At 47.5% G+C, this 20,601-nt stretch overlaps 1 protein-coding gene across 1 annotated transcript in view; it reads right to left on the bottom strand.

Annotated features, from left to right (window-relative positions):
• Snx10 (sorting nexin 10) overlaps window positions 1-13,298 on the bottom strand; it is a 66,374-nt gene extending 53,076 nt beyond the window's left edge. Inside the window, exon 1 of the mRNA XM_028864150.2 lies at window positions 13,202-13,298. The gene's annotated coding sequence lies outside the window, so the exon portion shown is untranslated. The remainder of the gene's footprint in view (window positions 1-13,201) is intronic.
• Between the last annotated feature and the right edge of the window lie 7,303 nt (window positions 13,299-20,601).

Genomic DNA, 20,601 nt, shown 5'->3' with positions numbered 1-20,601 from the left:
ATGAGGCAGAATAAGGTGAGGCGGGACATTCCAACTGGAGAGAGAGGAGAAGAAAGGAGAGTGGGGAGACGCCAGCCGGGAGCAAGGAGATGCCAGCAGAATGGTAATGCCACGGCCACATGGCAACATATAGACTAATAGAAATGGGTTGAGTTATAAGAGCTGGCTAACAAGAAGCTGACCCATAAGCCATACAGTTTGTAAATAATACAAACCTCTGTGTGTTTACTTGGGACTAAGCGGCTGTGGGATGTGGGTAGGAGAGATTCGTCCCGACCACAGGGCCGAGTGGGCGACATTTAATGTATGAGTGATTTGCCTACATGTATGTCTGTGCAGCACATGCATGTCTCATACCTGCAGAGGTCAGAAGGCATCAGATCCTGGAACTGGAGTTACGGACAGCTATGCATCAGCATGTGTTTGGAACTGAAACTATCCTCTGCAAGAACAGCAAGTGACCCATTTCTCCAGCTCCCACACACACACTTTTTAAAGTAATAAAAATATTTTTAATTTAACACATTTGGAAATGTGAAGAATATGAGTACAAAATGAAAACTCCCCCACCCCAGCCCTCCAGTCCTTTGAGCATTCTTCTTGAGACACTTTGTGTAGATGCGAGTATATAGATGTTTATTCCATATCCCTCTTTTCCTGCGAATGGTAACAACTCACATGTCTTCCTATGCCTCATTCTTTATACTTAACCATGTGGCCTGCACCCAGTTATCCACAGAACGCTCTCCTTTTTTGCAGCTGCATACTACTCCACCATGAAGACGTACTGTTGCTCATTTTCACCAGCCACACATTCACACACTCTTGTGCTGGTACCAACAGTGCTCAGTGAAAACCTTCATGAGTACAGCTGAGAAATAAATGTCTACAAGCAGACATTTCTCAGTTCATAAGGTCAGGTGAACTATTAACTATGGCAGATATGTACCCCTGCAGAGAATTCACAGTCGAGTGAATTGTTTTTCCAAATCTTTCCTAATATGATAAGTCCCCACATTTTCCCAGGTCTGCATAAGTGACTTGATTTAATTACATTTATTTGTACGTGTGCTCGCACATGAAGGTCAGAGGACAGCTTATGCGAGTCAGCTCTCTCTCCTTCCATCCTGTGGCTCCCAGAGACTGAACTCAGGTCATCAGGCTTGGTGGGAAGTACCTTTACCTGCTGAGCCAGCCTGCCAGCTCTAGCTAAGTGAGATTTAACTGGGGTGGGGTTTTTTTTTTGGAGGGGGGGGTTCTTCCAAATATGTGCAAAGCCAAGGTCCTTCCATGTGCTTATGAACTACTAATTTCTTTTGCATGAATTGTTTATATCCTCTAACCATTTTTGTTTGAAGTATTTTTGAGACAGGACAGGACAGTGACTCTCCTGCCTCAGCCTCTCCAGTGCAGAGCATTTGTTCTTTCCTTGGCTGACTTATAGGTTTTTGTATTTTTTTTTTTTTAGGAAAACTGATTCTTAATGACATGAATTACAAATACATTTTTCTGGTTTGTTGGGTTTTGTGGGCTCTGGGGGTTGCTTCACATTTTTTTTTTTTTTTTAGGTAATGAGTTTTATTTATCAATCTGTTCCTATGGTGCCCACCACACAGAGAAAGGCCATTTCTGTCCTAAATTTACAAGGACTGTTTCCCTTTGAGTTTCCTAGAGAGAACCCAGCCATGAACAATGAAGCTCCGCCATGGTCACAAACTGTAGCCTCACCCTAATGTGCTCCCAGACATACTGTATGGAGACGAATCAATACTGCTCATAGAGCACGTACGTGGTTATTCAAGCAGGCTGTACAAAGCTTGTGTGTCCCGTGGCAAAAGAAGTGTGGTGCACACTAACAAGCCTTGAATGCCAATTCTTCTCTCCGGCTGTATATGACCTCTCTTACCAAACACACGGCACCCCCAAGCACTAGACTCTAGGGAGCAGTCGAAGGTAAGAGGCATCCAAATCACAAATAGCCCAGCCCCACACTGCAGCAGCCCCAACCACGCACCTCATGCCTCTCAAGAGTATCTGTGGTGGGAAAACTGTGCCAACCCCAGTCCAGAAGATAGGTCTTACCTGTGTGGGCCCTGGAAGCCACACCCCTCAGAGTTGCCCAGCTACGTCTCCCTCTGAACTCTTCTGCACACACAGCCGGCCTTTTCCACTGCCCAACTCATTCCTCAACCAAAAGCCTTTTGTGCTTCCTATTCCCTTCATATCCGCCCCGCCCCTCCGGCTCCCTCACCTCACTCACCACAATGGCTCCTTCCTACCCTTCAGGTAGGCCTCTCCACCTCTGCAGAGAGGCAATGCTCCATTTTTTTTTTAAAGCTTATCTTAATTGCAGTTGGTATTGTTTTAACCATTCATTTATTTCTGTGTTTATTATCTGTCATCTCAAAAGTCCCCCGAGGTCAGGGCCTTGTCCAAATCATTTAGGCTTGGAAACCCAGCAGCATTCATTTAGCAGGGTGCCTGGCAGAGAGTCAGCACTCAATAAATATTGGGTACATTAAACTTGTCTGAATGAGTTCCAGAAAATTTTCTCCGTTTCTGCATCATCAAGTTTCTGAAAAGTTCAACCATGGGGGGCCCAAAACAGCTTGACCACCCAGCTGCCATGACAGGCTTAGAGGCCCAGACACAGCTTCTGGCAGGCAACACCTGGACCCAGAAAAAGCCAGAGCTGACCCCACCCAGGGGGGGCCTGCATCTAAAGGGAAATACCTGACATTCCAAATATTCCCTACACCCCTAGACAAATGTCAGCCAATCAGGGTTCTGAACCCTGGAAATCCCCTCACCCCAACCTGTGCTATGATTTAAAAAAAAAAAAAAAAAAAAAAAAAAAAAACAACCCCTACCTGGGCTCAGGGCGCTCTGCTCTCGCTGCTGCATTGGACAGACAGAGAAACTAAGCTCAGAGCTTGAAAAATAAAGGCTCTTTGCTTTTACATATGGGATTTGGTCTCCGTAGTGGTCTTTGGGGGGAGGGGACCCTACGACCTGGGCATAACACCAACTGCCTGTGATGGAAAGGTGGACATAAGAACAGTAACCTCTTATTCCAGTCCACCTCTCTCCATCATGGTTAACCCTTCATCACATGATGAAAAAAAAAACACTTCCCCAGCTCTGACCACAGCTAATATTATATAATAATAATAATAATAATAATAATAATAATAATAATAATAATAACAACAACAACAATACGAGGCTTTCACTGTCTCCTAGTTCTTGATTCCACTGGACTGTGGAAGATGAGCTGGTTAATAAGAATAATGTTAATGGCCAGGCGTAGAGGCGCACGCCTTTATTATTTAGAGCCAGGCAGATCTCTGTGAGTTCAAGGCCAGCCTGGTCTACAGAGCAAGATCCAGGACAGGCACCAAAACTACACAGAGAAACCCTGTCTTGAAAAAAACAAAACAAAACAAAAAAGAATAATGTTAACATTTTGCCCTAAAAATTCAAAAGGGAAGTGCTTACAAGGCCCTACCTCTCCCTGAGGATTTAGAGGCAGTTAATGATTGATGGGCGGTGTGGTTTGGATAAGAATGGTCCCCACAGGCTCACATATTTGCATGCTTTGTCCCTAGACAAAGAACTGTTGGGAAGGACTAAGAGGTGTGGTCTTGGAGTAGGTATGACCTTGTTGGGGGAGGTGTGTCACTGGGGGTGGGCTCTGAGGTTTCAAAAGCCCAAACCTAGTCTCTCTCTGTGTCCTTCTGTCTGTCTCTCTGTCTCTGTCTCTTTCTCGCCGCCCCCCCCCATTACCTGCAGATCAGGATAAAGTACTTCTCCAGCACTGTGCCTGCCCGTGTACCACCATGTGCCCTGCCATGATGACAATGGATTGACCCCCTGAAACAGTAAGCCAGCCCCCAATGAAATGCTTTCTTTCCTAAGAGTTTCCTTGGGCATGGTGTCTCTTCCCAGTGACGGAACACTAGCCAAGGCAATGGGGGAAAGAGAGACATTTTTCTCAACACTCTAGTCCACTGGTAAAGTGTTCATATTCCTGTAAACAGCCCCGCCCCCGTGGTCCTCTAATGTGACCCATCAAGTAGAAGAGGGACTGGCTTAGAAAGAGAGAGGAAATCACCAGGAGGGGACAAGAGACATTTGTGGGGGAGAATATGATCAAAATATAACACACAACGAACCCTTTCATCATGCATAGTTCACATAAGCTAACAAGACATCTTTTAAAAAGAAAAAAAGTGGGTGGCTAAAGATGCATCTCAGTTGGCAAGTGGATCTCTGTGGGTTCAAGGCCAGCCTGGTCTACACCTCCAGTTCAAGGACAGCCACACAAGACTACACAATAGAAAGACCCTGTTCCAAAAAAAAAAAAAAAAAAAAAAAAAAAGAGGGAGAGAAGAAAAGGCATGAGCCACCTAACTAGGCCTTGATACTGGCAGAGGACAAGCAGGACAAACAGGGACCAGCATGGGACTTTTAAGGCACGAGGCAGCTGGCAAGATGGCTTGAGAGTAAAGGCACTTGACAAGCAAGCCTAGAGACCTGGGTTCAAACCGGAACCCACATAAGGGTGGAAGGAGAAAACAGGCTCCATGGAGTTGTTCCAGACTATGGCACCGGAGACTGGAGTTTTATCCTGTTACAAGGCAGGGCCCCAGGTCTGACACCCCATACCCAAATTCAATGCTTACCTAACTGCAGACCTGCGCACGCATACCCCTATAACTGGCTCCCAACTGGTTTTCTGGGGTTTTTTTTGAGTTTGGGCCCCAGCTAGTTGTGGTGGAATAATCTTTTTGTTCACTGTGAAGATGTGTCTTTGCCAAGGTACCTTCTGATTGGTTTAATAAAGAGCTGAACAGTCAATAGCTAGGCAGGAAGAGGTTAGGTGGGACTTCCGGGCAGAAAGAGAGGAAGAGGAGATGAATCTAGGCACGAGAGATACCAGAGGCCATGGAGAGGAAACGGGAGGTGCAAGATAGAAGAGAGGTAAAAAGCCACAGAGCAAAATGGAGATTAATATAAATGGGTTAATTTACGCTATAAGAGCTAGTGGGAAAAGCCTAAACTATAGGCCGAGCTTCCAAAATTAATAAGTCTCTGTGTCATGATTTGGGGGCGGGCAGTCCAAAAAAAAAACCAAAAGCCTGCTCTAGCTGGCTGCAAACTCACCACACAGGCAAGGATGTCCTTGAACTCCTGCTCAAGTGCCAGGATCGCCGGTGTGCGATGCTGAGTCCAGTTCTGTTGCTCATACCCTAGCTTCAGCTCACACAGACCTGCTGTAATACTTCACGGCAAGTTCAAGTGCTGCCTCCCCTACGTCTTCTGCTCGGTTTTGCTGAGAGCCTAAAACCACCCTAAGAAATAAAGACCACTCGGGGCGGGGAGGTGGGGGTGCGCCTGGGAGGAGGTTAAGGGGAGGAGTTGGGGGTGAATGGGGTCCAAATACATAGAATGAATTCGCAAGGAATTAATCAAAATAATAAAAACGTTTACAGAAGGAAACAAAGGCCACTACGCAACAGGAGGAACTTGGACAGAGGGCACAATGGAGAAGGGGACAGATGACTCACAGACCAGTGACTGGACGAAGGCTGGTGTCACAGGCAGGGTGAGAACCAGGCAGAGGTCAGAAAGAAGACTGAGCTCAGGAACAAGCTGGCACAATGTAGGGCATCCACCATTCCTGTTTGGGGCTAAGATTAGGAAGGGCACAGGTATGAGGGTTAGAGAAAGAGCCACCCAAAGCTCTGCCTCACACTGAGACCCTCTCCTCGAAAAGGGAGAGGTGGGGCTGGATGTGGCGGCTCACACCAGGGATACCGGCCCTTGGAAAGCTAAGGAAGGAGTCCTCAAATTCAAGGGCAGCCCGAATTCCAGGACATCCTGGGCTACTGACGGAGACACTGCCTCAAAAGCACGAAGAGGAAACAAAAAGCACACGTATTGCAACACACGGGCAATCGCTACCTTCCACACAGACACGGAGAACTGGTGCTGGGCGGGGTTTTCAATAATCAGGAAGTACACGTGACCTACTTAATCAAATTCTAACTACCCAACAGAATACTGCTCCAGATGTGGCGAACGGACAGGTTAAGGAGGAAGGGTTGCCTGGTGAGCAAGGGGATCACCTTGTGACCAAGGCAAGTAACTCTACACTCAGCCAAGGGCACAGCAAACGGCGGGGGGGGGTGGGGGTGGGGGGGTGGGGGGGTGGGGGGGGTGGTAAAGGCGGTCACTGCCAAACCGGCTGTGCATTCACATTCTGCCCTTGGCCAAGAGAAATCCTTTAATGCCTCTGTGCCTCAGTTTCCTTACCTATAAAACGGGCCAACTGTGTACTTCATAGATCTACTGTAATGAGTCAACAAGAAGACATGGAGGCTGGTGTCTGGCACTCATATGCCAGCTCCCGTCATAGCTCACTTGGTCCTTTAAAAACAATTTTCCTTCAAATATCCGCCATGCCATATAACAATGTTTAGGGGACAGAACGTTTCCAACATATATGTTCTGCAGTTCACCTGCAAGCGTGAAGCACACGTCGTGGCCATCGCCTTCAAGGGTCAGATCACTCACTTTTAGACATCCAAGGCCTGGATCGAGAAGTCAAAGGTAAGATACACAGAAAGTCCTTCTAGAAGGAGGTGAAATGTCAGAGTTATTATTCCTAACTCCATTTTTGGCAGAAACACTGAAGTAATCTGAGGTCATCTGATATGTGTCTGTCTACAGACTCAGCTCTGCCAAGTTCTCAAAACAGGGAGGTCACAGTTTTTCAGTTTTCCACCATTGCTCAACCATCAGAGAGATGAGCTGAACATAAAGTGAGTGATGGCCAGGACCCTGATTCCCATCCTAACACTGATTTCCCAGCATATGGAACGTGGCCGTGGGCTGGAGAAGGGTCTGATCACGGCTAGGAAACAGATGAAAAGGCTACACGTTAGTTATTCCCTGAGACCCACATTCCAGTCTGCCAACCCAAGTAGACCCCCAGCCTTCACACGCAGCAGGATCAGCGTACCTCCCCCACCTCCTCCAATGTTCTGCGCTCTGCCAGGAAGAGATCATTACTGAATCCTAGCACCATACAGAGCTCCCAGTGTGTCTGTGACTTCAAGGAGTACGGGTTCCCCACATACACAGTCATGTTCTGCCCTGTCCACTAACCATATAAGCTTGCACTCACAGAAGAGGAACTGGGGGGTTGGCAAGATGACTCAGCGGATAAAGGAACTTGGTAAACTTGATAAGGAACTTGATAAACACCATTCCTGATGACCCGAATTCAATCTGTGAAGTGCACATGGGGAAGGAGAGAACTCCCACAAGTTGTCCTCTGACCCTAACGCTTGCCTGCGATGGCACACATGCATGCACAAAGAAGCGCACACATAGCGTGGCACACATGCCATGTCTTAGCTACTTGTCTATTGACCGAGGCAATTCATAAAGAAGTGTTTAGGGGCTGGAGAGATGGCTCAGTGGTTAAGAGCACTTGTTGTGCACCCTGGGGACCCGGGTTCAACTACCAGCACCCACATGGTGGCTCATAACTGTCTGTAACTCCAGTTTCAGGGGGATCCAATCCCTTCTTCTGGCTTCCAAAGACACCAGGCACACATGTGGTAGACAGATATACACGCAGACAAGACACCTATACACGTAGAAAACAAAAATAAATAAATTGTAAAAAAAAAAAAAAAAACAGATGAGCACTTAATCTGGCTTACAGTTTTCAGAGGATGACAGTCCATGATGACAGAGCAAAGGAATACTGGAGAGCTCACATCTTGATCCACAACCACCAGGCAGAGAGAAAGAGCACTGGGAATCATAGGAGTCTTTAGAAACCTCCAAGCCCACCTCCTCCTCCAAGGCCACACTTCCTAATCCTTCCCAAACAGTTCCACCAACTGGAGACCAAGTGTTCAAACATATGAGCCTAGAGGGGCCACTCTCATTCAAACCACCACATGCCTTTACACACACATAATAAAGAAAGAAATGAAGCTAAAAACTGAGAGAGCAAGTGGGTGGTGTCTACAGTAACAGAACAATGGTTCTAGCGCACAGGGGAAAGTAGGAAGGGAGGGGCCTGGAGCTACACCGGTGGCTTCTCCTTTAACCTCGTGGAGTCAACTGATGGACAAACCCTAGAGTAGAGTGAGGCTTCTCCATCAGTGATGAAGTGGCTGAGTTTGTGAAACAAGAGAGCTCAGAACTGAGAACTGGGGATGCAGCTCAGTGCTAACTACAGCCCAGCAGGCTCTAAGAGGCCCTGAGTTCCATCCCCAGCACAGAAGGGAAGCCTCTGGCTTACCAATGACTTCTGAAGCCATGGGCACAAGCCCGACTTGTACAGTCTGTACCAGCCTTGGAGATGGGGAAACAGACTCCCAGGTCTCACCGTGGGCCCTGAGGCCCAGAAATGTCCTTCTTCCCACATGATTCCTTTGGATAAAATGTCCAGGGGGGGGGGGCAGATAGCATAGTAGAGAGCATCACTTGCCACCAAGCCCAAAGACCTGAATTCAATCTCTGGAACCCACAGAGTGAAAGAGAACCAACCTCAACAAGCTGTCCTTGGACCTCCACACCTGCAATGCCGTGACACACAAGCACACCCAGCTAACATGAAACACACACACAAACAAATGTTCTTTTTTTTTTTAATGTTTGAAAACCACAGATCCAGGGAGACAGTGTTGACAAGAAAAAGATGCATTGGAAGGGTCTCAGGGAAGTTGAGGATCGGGCCAGATGAAGCAGAAGTGGCCAGAGAAGCAGAGGATGGCTGGGGGGCCTGGAATCAAAATGCAAAACGAGAAAGATGACCGCAGGAGAGCTTGGCAAGCGCTAAGTGAAAAGTCAAGTGTGGTGAGTGCCGGGCCAGCCATGTGAGGAGCATGAACATAGAGAAATTCCAAGGAGAGGCGCAGGGGACCCAGGAGCCTCATAGCCCGTGGAGGACAGGGACCGTGTGCTTGAATGTCAGGCTCTAAGAGGCTGTTTCTCAGCAGCCTGGGGCATCCTTACCTATGCTCCCATTGCTGGGACCGACTTGAGGGGCCTGCCTCTGTCCTTTGGTGCCCCCTTTGACTCCTCTCACTCCTTTTCTGTCTTTCCATCCCCTAATCAAAAAGGGTTCCAGACTGCTTTTCTTTCCACGGTAAACTGGTCCCCTTTCATTTGTAACTTCACACCTAGGACTGAGTACCTTCACGATGTAAAGAGACGCCTTTAGCACACGACCCTGAGGGTGCATGGTGCAAGCAGCAGCAGCAGCAGCTGTGCTCTGAAGGCCTCAAAGTGCAGGGAGCATGCACAACATAAAGACATCACATGGCAGCCAGGCCAGCCAAGAGCAACCCGGAGGTCAGCCTCCGGCTTCTATCACAACTTTCTCACAGGAGATTTAATCCAGGGTCCTGGGAGGACTGTCTTTGATCCCTTTTAAGGGCAAAGCCCCCAATCACCCAAGGGCTCCCACTGGGCCCCACCTCCTATAAGTTTTACAACCTGTCATGGGTTCACACTGGGGACAAGCCCTTGATCCCTTGGGGGACACGCAACGGCCTTAATACAGCCAACTGATTCAATACTAATGTTGACAGCAATCACATCTAGCACGGATATCCCACTAGACTCCGAAAGCAGCACCTAAGAAGAGCCTGCCCCTTGAAGAACCGTAGTGGGACAGAACTGTCTAAGAAACTGAATTCTTTGTACATGCGGGTGTTTGGGTTATTGATGAATCGTTAACTCGGTATTCAGCACTGTTACCAAAATAGAACCTCATGTAATTATTAACAAAACAAAGCAAAAAAAAATTACCTTTCATATCTTCCTAAAGGATTCAGGAATCGGACAAGGAGGTGCACAACTATAATCCCAGCACTTGGGAGCTGAAAATAGGAGGATTAGGAGTTCAAAGCCAGTCTCAGCTTTGTATCAAATTTAAAAAAAAAAAAAAGTGGGGGTTGGGGTGGTGGTGGTGGTGGTGGTGGTGGTGGTGGTGGTGGTGGTGGTGGTGTCGCACGCCTTTAATCCCAGCACTGGGGAGGCAGAGGCCAGCGCATCTCTGTGAGTCTGAGGCCAGCCTGGGCTACAGGGGGAGTTCCAAGGAAGGCACCAAAGCTACACAGAGGAACCCTGTCTTGAAAAAAGAAAAAAAAAGGATTTAGGGAGGCCAGTGAAATGGCTCGTGGTAAAGGTCTCTGCTGCCAAGCCTGAGTTCATTCCCCAGGATCTCATGATGGAAAGAGAGAAGTGACTGGTCCCCTGATTTCCATTTATGTGCAAGGGCACGTGTAAACGCACATATGAATGTACACACAAATAAATAAAGGTGTAATAAGAAAAATACAAAATACAAAATAAAAAGACCCAGGAGGCCGGGCACCCACCTGTGATCCAGCACTTGGAAAGTAAGTGCAGAGCATCAGGCCTTCAAAGCCTCAGCTACATATTGTGTTTAAAGCTAGCCCTGAGCCACAGGAGATTCTTTCTCCAAACTAATTAATTAAATAGTGCCAGGTGTGGTGGCTCACACCTCTAACCCCAGCACCTGAGAGTTCAAGGCCATCCTCAAGTACATACAAGAGGAGCTCATGCTTGTAATCACGGCACTAGGAGAATCGGGAGCCACACTGCCAGTCAGAGACCAGTCTGGGCCACATGAGACACTGTCCAAAAAATTTTAAAAAATTCAAAAATAGGACCAACCATGCTGACATCTTCAATCTCAGCACTTGGGAGGCTGAGGCAGGCAGATCTCTGAGTTCAAGGTCAGCCTGATCTACCATACAGAGTTCCAGGACAGCTGTTTTGTTACGTTTGAGACAAGCACTCCTAAGGTTAAGGATGGCCTCTGGCTCCTGATCCTCTTGCTTCCACCTCCCAAGTGCTGGGATTACAGATGTGCATCACCAAGACTGACTGCCAACGAGAGCTAGCCAGCAAGAGTTCCAAGATTTCAACTCAGAAGGATCTGAAACCAGAAGCTGTGGCCAACGCACCGTCCCATACAGCCTCTAGTAGGGACAGTCTGGAGAGCCTGTGTTAACTCACACCTATTTCATAACTGGGAAAAAGACCTCTGGTGATAACAGCCCTAAAATCGGGGGACCTTCCAAGTGCTGACCATCATCTTAGCCAACCCTCCTCTGCTGTTCTCCAAAACGAAACCCACTGCAGGCTGGACCCTGTTCTCAGGCAGTTAGTTCCCCGCCTTTCACAAGTGGTTGTTACACTGCAGCCCTGAACTAAAAGAGGAAAGAGAAACCAGTTCCCCCAATGGCTTAACTCAAAACGAAAGGAGTGCCATGCCAGGCTGAAAAGGGAGATCAGGAGCGGGCAAAGTAGAGGGAAGGGGCTGTCGTGGGACATACGGGCAACTCTAACATGCAGAAAGGAACGGCGGTGCTTATTTGTACTTTGTTTGTTTGTTTGTCTGTTTTGTTTTTCGAGACAGGGTTTCCCTGTGTAGCTTTGCACCTTTCCTGGATCTCGCTCTGTAGACCAGGTTGGCCTCAAACTCACAGAGATCCACCTGCCTCTGCCTCCCAAGTACTGCAATTAAAGGCGGGCGCCACCACCGCCCAGCTTTATCTGTACTTTCAAGACACCGATCTCTGAAGGTCTTCCCATAACTGAATTCAAAGGAGTCGGGTAACACAGTCCAGGGCAGAGGAGAGTGAACTATGATGGCCAAAAGACAGCAACCCCACCCCACCACCACCACAGGCACACCTCCTTGGGGGCAGTGCCAGCCAGGCCCGTTTCAGTAACTAAGAATGAGCAGACAAATTGGGCGGTGGTGGTCCACACCTTTAATCCCAGCACTCGGAAGGCAGAGGCAGGCGGATTTCTGTGAGTTCGAGACCAGCCTGGGCTACAGAGCGAGTTTCAGGAAAGGCACCAAAGCTACACAGAGAAACCTTGGGGGGGGCGGGAATGTGTGTAGACTGTAGACTTTGGGAGGCTGGAGAGATGGCTCAGCGGTTAAGAGCACTGGCTGCTCTTCTAAAGGTCCTGAGTTCAATTCCCAGCACCCACATGGTGAATCACAACCATCTTAATAGGACCTGATACCCCTTCTGGTATGCAGTTATACATGCGGAGCACTTATGTATATAATATAAGTAAATAAAAATTTAAAAAAAGAAGTGTGATAGCCCTTTCATTAAAAAAAAAAAAGAATGCTCTGACAGAAGAAACCCAGATGGATGGTCAGTTAACTAGAAGCAGTTGCTAACGAGGTCTTTTACAGCTTCACACAGTCACTTCTAAATATATCTACATTAATATCAATGTCAATCTCAACTCTACTACCCCTTTAAAAAAAAAATGGGGGGGAGGGGGCTGGGGTGCACCTCAGCGGTAAGGTGCTTGCTAATATGCTCAAGACCATGGGCTCCATCCCCAGGACCAGAAGGGAGGAAGACACCTAGAGGCTGGGTGAAATCGGAATGACTGTCCTGGCTGTATCCTTGCTTTAGGGACAGGAATCACGCGAAGTCATGCAGACTCAACCTCACTTGAGATACTGTTGCCAGGACACTTAACCTCCACCTCCTGAAAAGCCCCTCAAAGATGGGCCAGTGGTTGGAGGAGTCTCCTAATGCCCCCAACCCCCTCAGGCCACTCCCACAAGCCATTCCCAGGAGAGGAGGGATTTTCATACACCCCTCCACCGGGTGCTTTCTGCCCCCCCCCCCCCCCCCCCCCCCCCCCCCGTCTCGGACCTTGGTTTCACCTGTCGCAAACTGAAAGGGTTGATGGAGATCACGCCAAACCCCCCTCTGCTCTCAATTTCTAATCCATCGCTCTCCACGCGCCTGTGCCTTGCGGAAACAGACATCCCGTGACCATCCCCTTAACAATCCTTGTAATTTTAGCAAAGTGTGATGTGTCCAGAACCGATAAACAGGCTGTTGCTTCCCTGTGTCATCAAACCCGATCGTCAACGTGGGTTCCTCCGCGGCCTTTTCCATCAATCCCACAATCCCATGAAGAAGGGGGGCAAAAAACCTTCTTTACCCCTTCCAGCCTCTCTAAACTCAAAGATGCCCGGCCTTGCATTCAGGGGAAGAAAAAATAAAGAACCCGCCCGCGCCAGCATCCTCCGCGTCCCCCGGCCAGGCTGAGCAGGTGCCCGCCACCCGGCTCCCTCCCCGAGGCTCGGCTTACTCACGCGCGGTCTGGGCGGCGGCGGCGGCGGCGGCCCGGGAGCACCTCGGAGTTTGCTGACTCAAGGCGCGGCGGCGGCGGCGGCGGCGAGCGCCCAGGAGCGCACCCGAGGAGGAGCGCAGCCCCGCGTCCAGCGCACGCAGCGCCCGCCCCGCCCTGCGCGCCCGCTGCCCCCGCCCCGCGCCACTGCCAGCCTCCTACAGGAACGTGGGAACAGCCACCTAGTTCGTGGGTCTTTCTCTCCACCCGGCAGTGAGAGATGAGGGGAGGTTGGGAACAGACAAGCATGACTGTTAACAGCGGGATCTCGGTGGAGGGCTTGTGACTGATTGCTATAAAAATATTTTTAACTTCTCTGTAATTTCTTTTTTTAAAAAAAAAAAAAATCTCTTTTTCCATAAGCTATGAGGAGAAAGCTCTGAGATCTGCCAAGGATATGCACATTTCCTAAATACCATCTTGGGCTGGATCTCACCCACCTGTGTGCATGGAACACCTGAATCTCACCCACCTGTGTGCATGGAACACCTCAGTGGTCCAGGATGGGAAGATGGCTAAGCTTTAAGAGCACTTTTTGCCCTTTCAGAGAACCTGGTTCCTAGCACCGCGCACATACACACACACACACACACACACACACACACACACACACACACACACACACACGAACCTGGTTCCTAGCACACACACACACCACACACACCGCAGCTCACAACTGCCTATAACTCCACCTTCTGTACAGGCACCCACGGGGTGCACATACACATACAAGCTGGCAAAATACTCATAAAATAAAATGAATTAATCTAAATACAGAAAAACTCAGTGATGGACTTGTTAGTGAATTCTTTGAATCTGGGACCACCCAGGATCTTCCTGGAAATGCTGTCTGTGTCTGTATTCCACAGTTACACTGCATTCTAAACAAAACTTTCCAAAATGCAATATCTTATCTTGGACTTGTATCTCTGAGTCCTGAATCATAGGCATTTAATGATCTAAATTGCACTCAAGCTATGATGTATTTGAAAGAAAATGTCCCCCAAAAGGAGTGGCACTATTAGGAGGTATGGCTTTGTTGGAGTAGGTGTGGTCTTGTTGGAGGAAGTGTGTCACTGTGGGGGGCAGACTTTGAGGTCTCATATATGCTCAAGATACTGCCCAGTGTCTCAGACCACTTCCTGTTGCCCTCAGGTCAAGATGTAAGAACCCTCAGCTCCTTCTCCAGCACCATGTCTGCCTGAATGCTGTCTTGCTTCCTGACATGATAACGGACTGAACCTCTGAGTTGTAAGCTAGCCACCCCAACTAAATGTTTCCCTTTGTAAGAGTTGCCATGGTCATGGTGTCTCTTCAGAGCAATAGAAACCCTAAGAAAATATGCAACCATCGTTTTTTGTTTGTTAGTTTGTTTAACCTTCAAATCCTTTTCTGCGTAACATTCATTGCCTGAAAAATAAAATACGGCATGTCTAAGATCCTGAATGCCCGTTAATTCCAGACTAATCAAGAACCTGCCTTCTGACTTCTGCATTTGCTGGAGCTCACTATATAGACAAGGCTGACCCAGAACACACTGCCATCAATCATCCAGCCTTGTCTCCCAAGTACTGGGATTACAAGTACAGATGTTCTCCACAACACAACATCTAAGAGCCTGACTTCTCAACTCTGGGCAGAGCCACAAGCAACCTTTCCAGTGTCTACTGTTAGAGTTAGGGCCCAGAGAAAGGAAGAATATGAAAATAATTCAAAATAGAAAGAAGCTACAATCAGCCAGGCATAGCGGTACTTGCCTGTAATTCTAAATGCTGAGATTTCAAGCACACAACACTACATTGAAGTTTTATTTGTTGCTTTATTTTTTTTTCTCCTTGAGATAGGGTGTCACGGTGTAGCCCAGCCTGGCCTTGAACTCATCACCCATCTGCCTCCCACGTGCTGAGTAGTAGAATTACAAACATATATCACCACACTTAACTAACAAGAGTACTTACTATTCTGGCAGAGGACCCTGGTTCAGTTCCAGCACACATGGTGGCTCACAACCATCTGTAGGCATCAGTGCAGTACATATACATACATGCGTGTAAAATACTCATACACGTGAAATAAAATAACAAATCTTCAAATTAATAAAAATTTGTTTTGGTCTAACTTGGCAGTATGGTAACTACATCATTCTTCTGGGTTAAGAATCATAATTTATGCCAGGAAGTGGTGGCACACACCTTTAATCCCAGCACTCAGGAGGTAGAGCCAGGCAGATCTCTGTGAGTTCGAGTCCAGCCTGGTCTACAGAGCAAGATCCAGGACAGGCACCAAAACTACACAGAGAAACCCTGTCTCAAAAAAACAAACAACAAAAAAAGAATCATAATTTACAATCTGTATTTAAGGAACTGTTACAGCCACCTTTTAAAGGCTGTGACGTTTTTGTTATAGCATCATTGAAAACCAGTAAAATCTCTACTCTGTTCTAGTTAAGAAACATTGAGCTGGGTGGTGGTGGTGGTGCACATGTTTAATCCCAGCACTCAGGAGGCAGTGGCAGATAAATCTGTATGAATTCAAGACCAGCCTGGTCTATATAGTGGATTCTAGGATAGCCAAGGCTAAATAGAGAGACCTTGCCTCAAAAAACATAAAAGAAACAAAGACAGAAAGAAAGACATCCTGTGTAAGGCTGGAAAGATGGCACAGTGGTTAAGAGCATGTGATATTCTTCCAGAGGATACACGTTCCTTTTGAAGCACCTACATGGGTAACGCCGGCTCCGGGAGATCTGATGCCTCCCTCTGACCTTCTTGAACACACACATATAAAAATACATGGTCTAAGCCAGGCAGTGGAGATGGATGCACACCTATAATCCCAGTACTCTGGAAGCAGTGGTAGATGGATCTCTGTGAGTACAAGGCCAGCCTGGTCTACAAAGTTCCAGAACAGGCTCCAAAGCTACACAGAGAAACCCTGTCTCAAAGAAAAAAAAAAGTTTATTGAGGCTTACAATTTCAGACTATCAGAGTGGGGAGAAGGCCAGCAGACAGACAGGCGTGGTGCTGGAGCAGTAGCCGAGAGCTCATCTTGATCTACAACCATGAGGCAGAGAGAACTAGCTAGGAAAGTTGTCAGCTTTTGAAACCTCAAAGCCCAGCCCCAGCAATACACCTCCTCCCAAAAGGCTACACCTTCTAATCCTTCCCAAACAGTTCTACCCACTGGGAACCAAGCATTCAAATATATGAGCCTATGGACGCCGTTCCCATTTGCACCACATATATCACAGTGAAAATGTGTGCAGTGGTGACCGTGTGCCCAGCACAGTAACGAGAGCTGTACCTGGGTTCTCTCCTTTAACCCCACAACCATGCCATGGAGCTGGCCCTGCAGCCATCACCACCTCCCTTCAAAAGGAGAAACGAGCCTGGGAGGATTAACTTGCCACGATCCTAAACTAAGTAGTGGGAAGACAGGATTTGAATTGTTTCAACACACACACACACACACACACACACACACACACACACACACACGTAAAATAAATTGATATCTAAAGAATCATGCTCTTAAACTTGTGACTTAAAAAATAGAACTTATGGGACTGGAAAGATGGCTCAGGGGTTAAGAGGACCAGTTGTCCAGAGAACCCAAGTTTGGTTCCCAGCACACACTGTAGGAAGACCACAATTGCCTATAACTCCAGGTCATGGGGAATCCAGTGCCCTGGATTCTGGTCTCTTCAGACACGCACACAAGTAAATATATATGTATATGTATATATATATATACAGTCATATAAATAAAAGATAAAAAATTAACTTAAAACCTGTAGCTTCAATACACCTAATATAAAACAGCATCAAAATAGTATTTGTGTGCATAAAAACTACTCTGGTATCAAGAAATGCACCTCAACAGTCATTACCACGTTTCCTCTGTGTGCAGCTTCCGTAAGCTGGAGACTCAGGGTATCTTTACACCTGGGTTGATGAGTTACTCTTTCAACTGTGCCCTTTTCTGTCCTATGCCTGTGTAGCCACAGCACTGGGAAGCCTTCACTCTACCCAAATTCCACCCGGAAGGTGACCTTCGGGGGTTCAAATCTTCCCACTACTTAGTTTAGGATCGTGGCAAATTAAGCCTCCCAGGCTCGTTTCTCCTTTTGAAGGGAGGTGGTGGTGATGGCTGCAGGGCCAGCTCCATCCATGGTTGTGGGGTTAAAGGAGAGAACCCAGGTGCAGCACTCGTTACTGTGCTGGGCACATGGTCACCACTGCACACATTTTCACTGCTGGGTTTTTTATTCTCTAGATGTTTTTTGTAACTGTGCATGTGTGGGGTGGGGGTGCAAGTGTGTGCACATGCCTGTGGATACCAGAGGACAATCTCAGATGGTGTATTAGTCAGGCTTCCCTAAAGGAACGGAACTGATAGAATTTACATATGAATTATTAGGTGAGTTCCAGGATGTAGTCCAGTGGTTCAACAATGGCTGCCTCACAACAGAAAGGCTAGGGATCCAGTAGTTGTTCATGTCCCAGGGCTACATGTTTTGGCAGATCCAGTCAGGTGTTGGAGTCCTAGAGGATTCCCAGAGAGCTGCTGTCTTGAATTGCTGCAATAAAACACCATGACCAAAACAATTTATAAAAGAAAGCATTTAATTGGGGACTTGCCAACAGTTGCATAGGGTTATTTCACGACCATCACAGCAGAGACCCTGGAGGTGGCAGCAGGTTGTCATGGCACTGGTGCATGGCTGAGAGCTCACATCTGATCTTCAGGCAGAGAGACCCGGCCTGGAGTGGGCTTTTGAAGTCTCAAAACTCTTCCCCGAGTGACACACCTCCTCCAGCAAGTCCACACTATTGGCAGACATTTTCCCCCCACCAGCCAGTTCCCAAATAACCACACAGAAACATCAATTATAAATGCTCAGCCAACAGTCTGGGAGGAAGGGACTGGACCTGCCTGGACTGAGTCTACCAGGTTGATCGTAGTCCTCGGGGGAGGGTTTGCCCTGGAGGAGTGGGAATGGGGGGTGGGCTGGGGGTAAGGGGAGGTCATGGGAGGGGGGAGAATAGGGGAACCAGTGGCTGATATGTAGAACTGAATGGTATTGTAAAATAAAATTGAAAAAAAAAATAAATAAATGCTCAGTCAAAAGCTCAGGCTTGTTACTAGCTAACTCTTACATTTTAAATTAACCCATATTTTTTATCTACACTCAGTCACATGGCTTGGTACTTTTTCTCATTACAACAAGTTCATCTTCTCTGCATGTCTGCTCATGGTTCTCTGTCTCCTCCTCCTCCTCTTCTTCTTTTGGACTCTCCTTTTGTCTTCAAGTCCCGCCTAACCTCTACCTGTCCAGCTATTAGCCAGTCAGCTTTTTTTATTAAACCAATCACAGTGACATATATTCACACAGTGTAAAGGAATAGTCCACACCACACCTCCTAATCCTTCCTAAACAGTCCACCTGCTGGGAACCAAATATTCAAACACATGAGTCTATGGGGGCCATTACCATTCAAACCACCATAACTGCTGGGTCTTCAGTATATGTTGGAATCTCAAAGAAGCTAGTTTAACACGGGTAACAAAATGGCTCAGCAGTGAGATAGATGAACTTGCCAGCAAGAGTGAGGACAATGCTGGGCGGTGGTGGCGCACGCCTTTAATCCCAGCACTTGGGAGGCAGAGCCAGGCGGATCTCTGTGAGTTCAAGGCCAGCCTGAGCTACAGAGTGAGTCCCAGGAAAGGCACAAAGCTACACAGAGAAACCCTGTCTCGAAAACAAACAAACAAAAAAGTGTGAGGACAAGCAGGCAAAACAAAAGCTTCCTTCTGTGTCCTTTTATGTGGGCCCAGATTTAGGGTGGGTCATACCAACTCTAATACTCAGTCAAGAAAATCCCTCACAGGTGTGTCCAGCTGATTGGGTTTTAGGTGATTCCAGATGTAGTCAGGTTGACAGCCAAAACAGCTGTCACAGACAGATGTCATTCCTCAAGAGCCATCCCCCTTTTTTTTCCTTTTTTGAAGCAAGGTCCCTCAGTTGCTGTAGAAGTTGGCAAGTCGGCTAGGCAGTCTGGTCAGTGGGCCCCAGGGACCTACCTATCTCCCCCGACCGGGATTCCAAGTGTATGCCGTAGTGCACACATTTCATCTATGCGGGCTCTGGGAGCCAGCTCAGTCCTCAAGCCTGCAAGGCATACCCTTTAACCAACCTAGCTATTTCCCCCGCCACAGTGTTCTGATTGTTGAGACAGGGCTTCAACATGTAGCCCAGGCTGACCTTGAACTCACTAAGTATTCCAGGCCTTCAACGTAAAGGGGTGCACTCTGAAACTAATGCTGGGTTCTGTCGTGACCGTGACCTAACCACACGGTGACCTTTCCACACCGCAACCAGCACCATTTATCATTCATTTCACTATGGCTAGATGTGCTGGCACAGGCCTTTAATGCCAGCACTCAGGAGGCAAAAGCTGGTGGGTCTCTAAGAGTTCAAGGTCAACCTGGCCCACATAACAAGTTCCATGACAGGCAGGAATTCACAGTGAGACCTTGTCTCAAAATATAAAGAAAGAAGAAACAAAGGGGCAAACAAAAAGAATTCTGTGTCTTCACAGGGAAATTTCATGTGAGAGTTTTGAAAAACTTTACTATCAGAGTGATCTTGTACTTGCTATTTTTTTAAGGTCTTTTAATTCATAGTAGTCAGTGGGCCAGAGTAGTGTATTTTGGAATGGCATATTAACTCCTTCAGTCTAAAACAGGTGACTTACAAAAGAGGAAGCAATAATAGTTAATAAATATTAAAAACCTGGTATGATGGTACATGCCTGCTGTCCTTGTTAATGTGGTTTCAGAGTCATCCAAGAGGAAAGCCTCAATTGAGGAACTGCCCTGATCAGAGGCCCTGTGGGCATATCTGTGGGGAAGTGTCTTGATTATTAATTGATGCAGGAGAGCCCAGCCCACTGTGGGTGGCACCTAGGCAGGTGGTTCTGAGTTGTATAAAAAGGACAGGAAGTAGTGAAAGACCCTAACCCTTCAGGCTTACACCAACAAGCCCCAGGAAATGAGAAACTAAAAATCTAGTTCCAAGGGCAAGCTGACTCAATCATTATTCAACCACCCCTGCCACAATGTAACAATGTAAAGAGATTTCTGTTAAGAGATGTGCTGGACTGTGACTGGGATAGTTGCAGGTGTTCCAGGAAGGACCACTGTGACCTTTGTGTAAACTCCACTCCTGCCCTGATATCCCTTGAGGTTTCGGGAAGAATGTGCATGCGGACGTGACTGTACCCACTCTGTGATCAGACCATGATCTTGTGGAACAAAATTGTATGGGAATTGTAATCTTATGGCTTTTGTGCGTTTTTTCTT

Source organism: Peromyscus leucopus, chromosome 3 (assembly GCF_004664715.2).
Source record: "Peromyscus leucopus breed LL Stock chromosome 3, UCI_PerLeu_2.1, whole genome shotgun sequence".
Lineage (NCBI taxonomy): Eukaryota > Metazoa > Chordata > Mammalia > Rodentia > Cricetidae > Peromyscus > Peromyscus leucopus.
The sequence above is the reverse complement of the archived record's forward strand: the minus strand, read 5'-3'. Positions and strand labels throughout refer to the sequence as shown.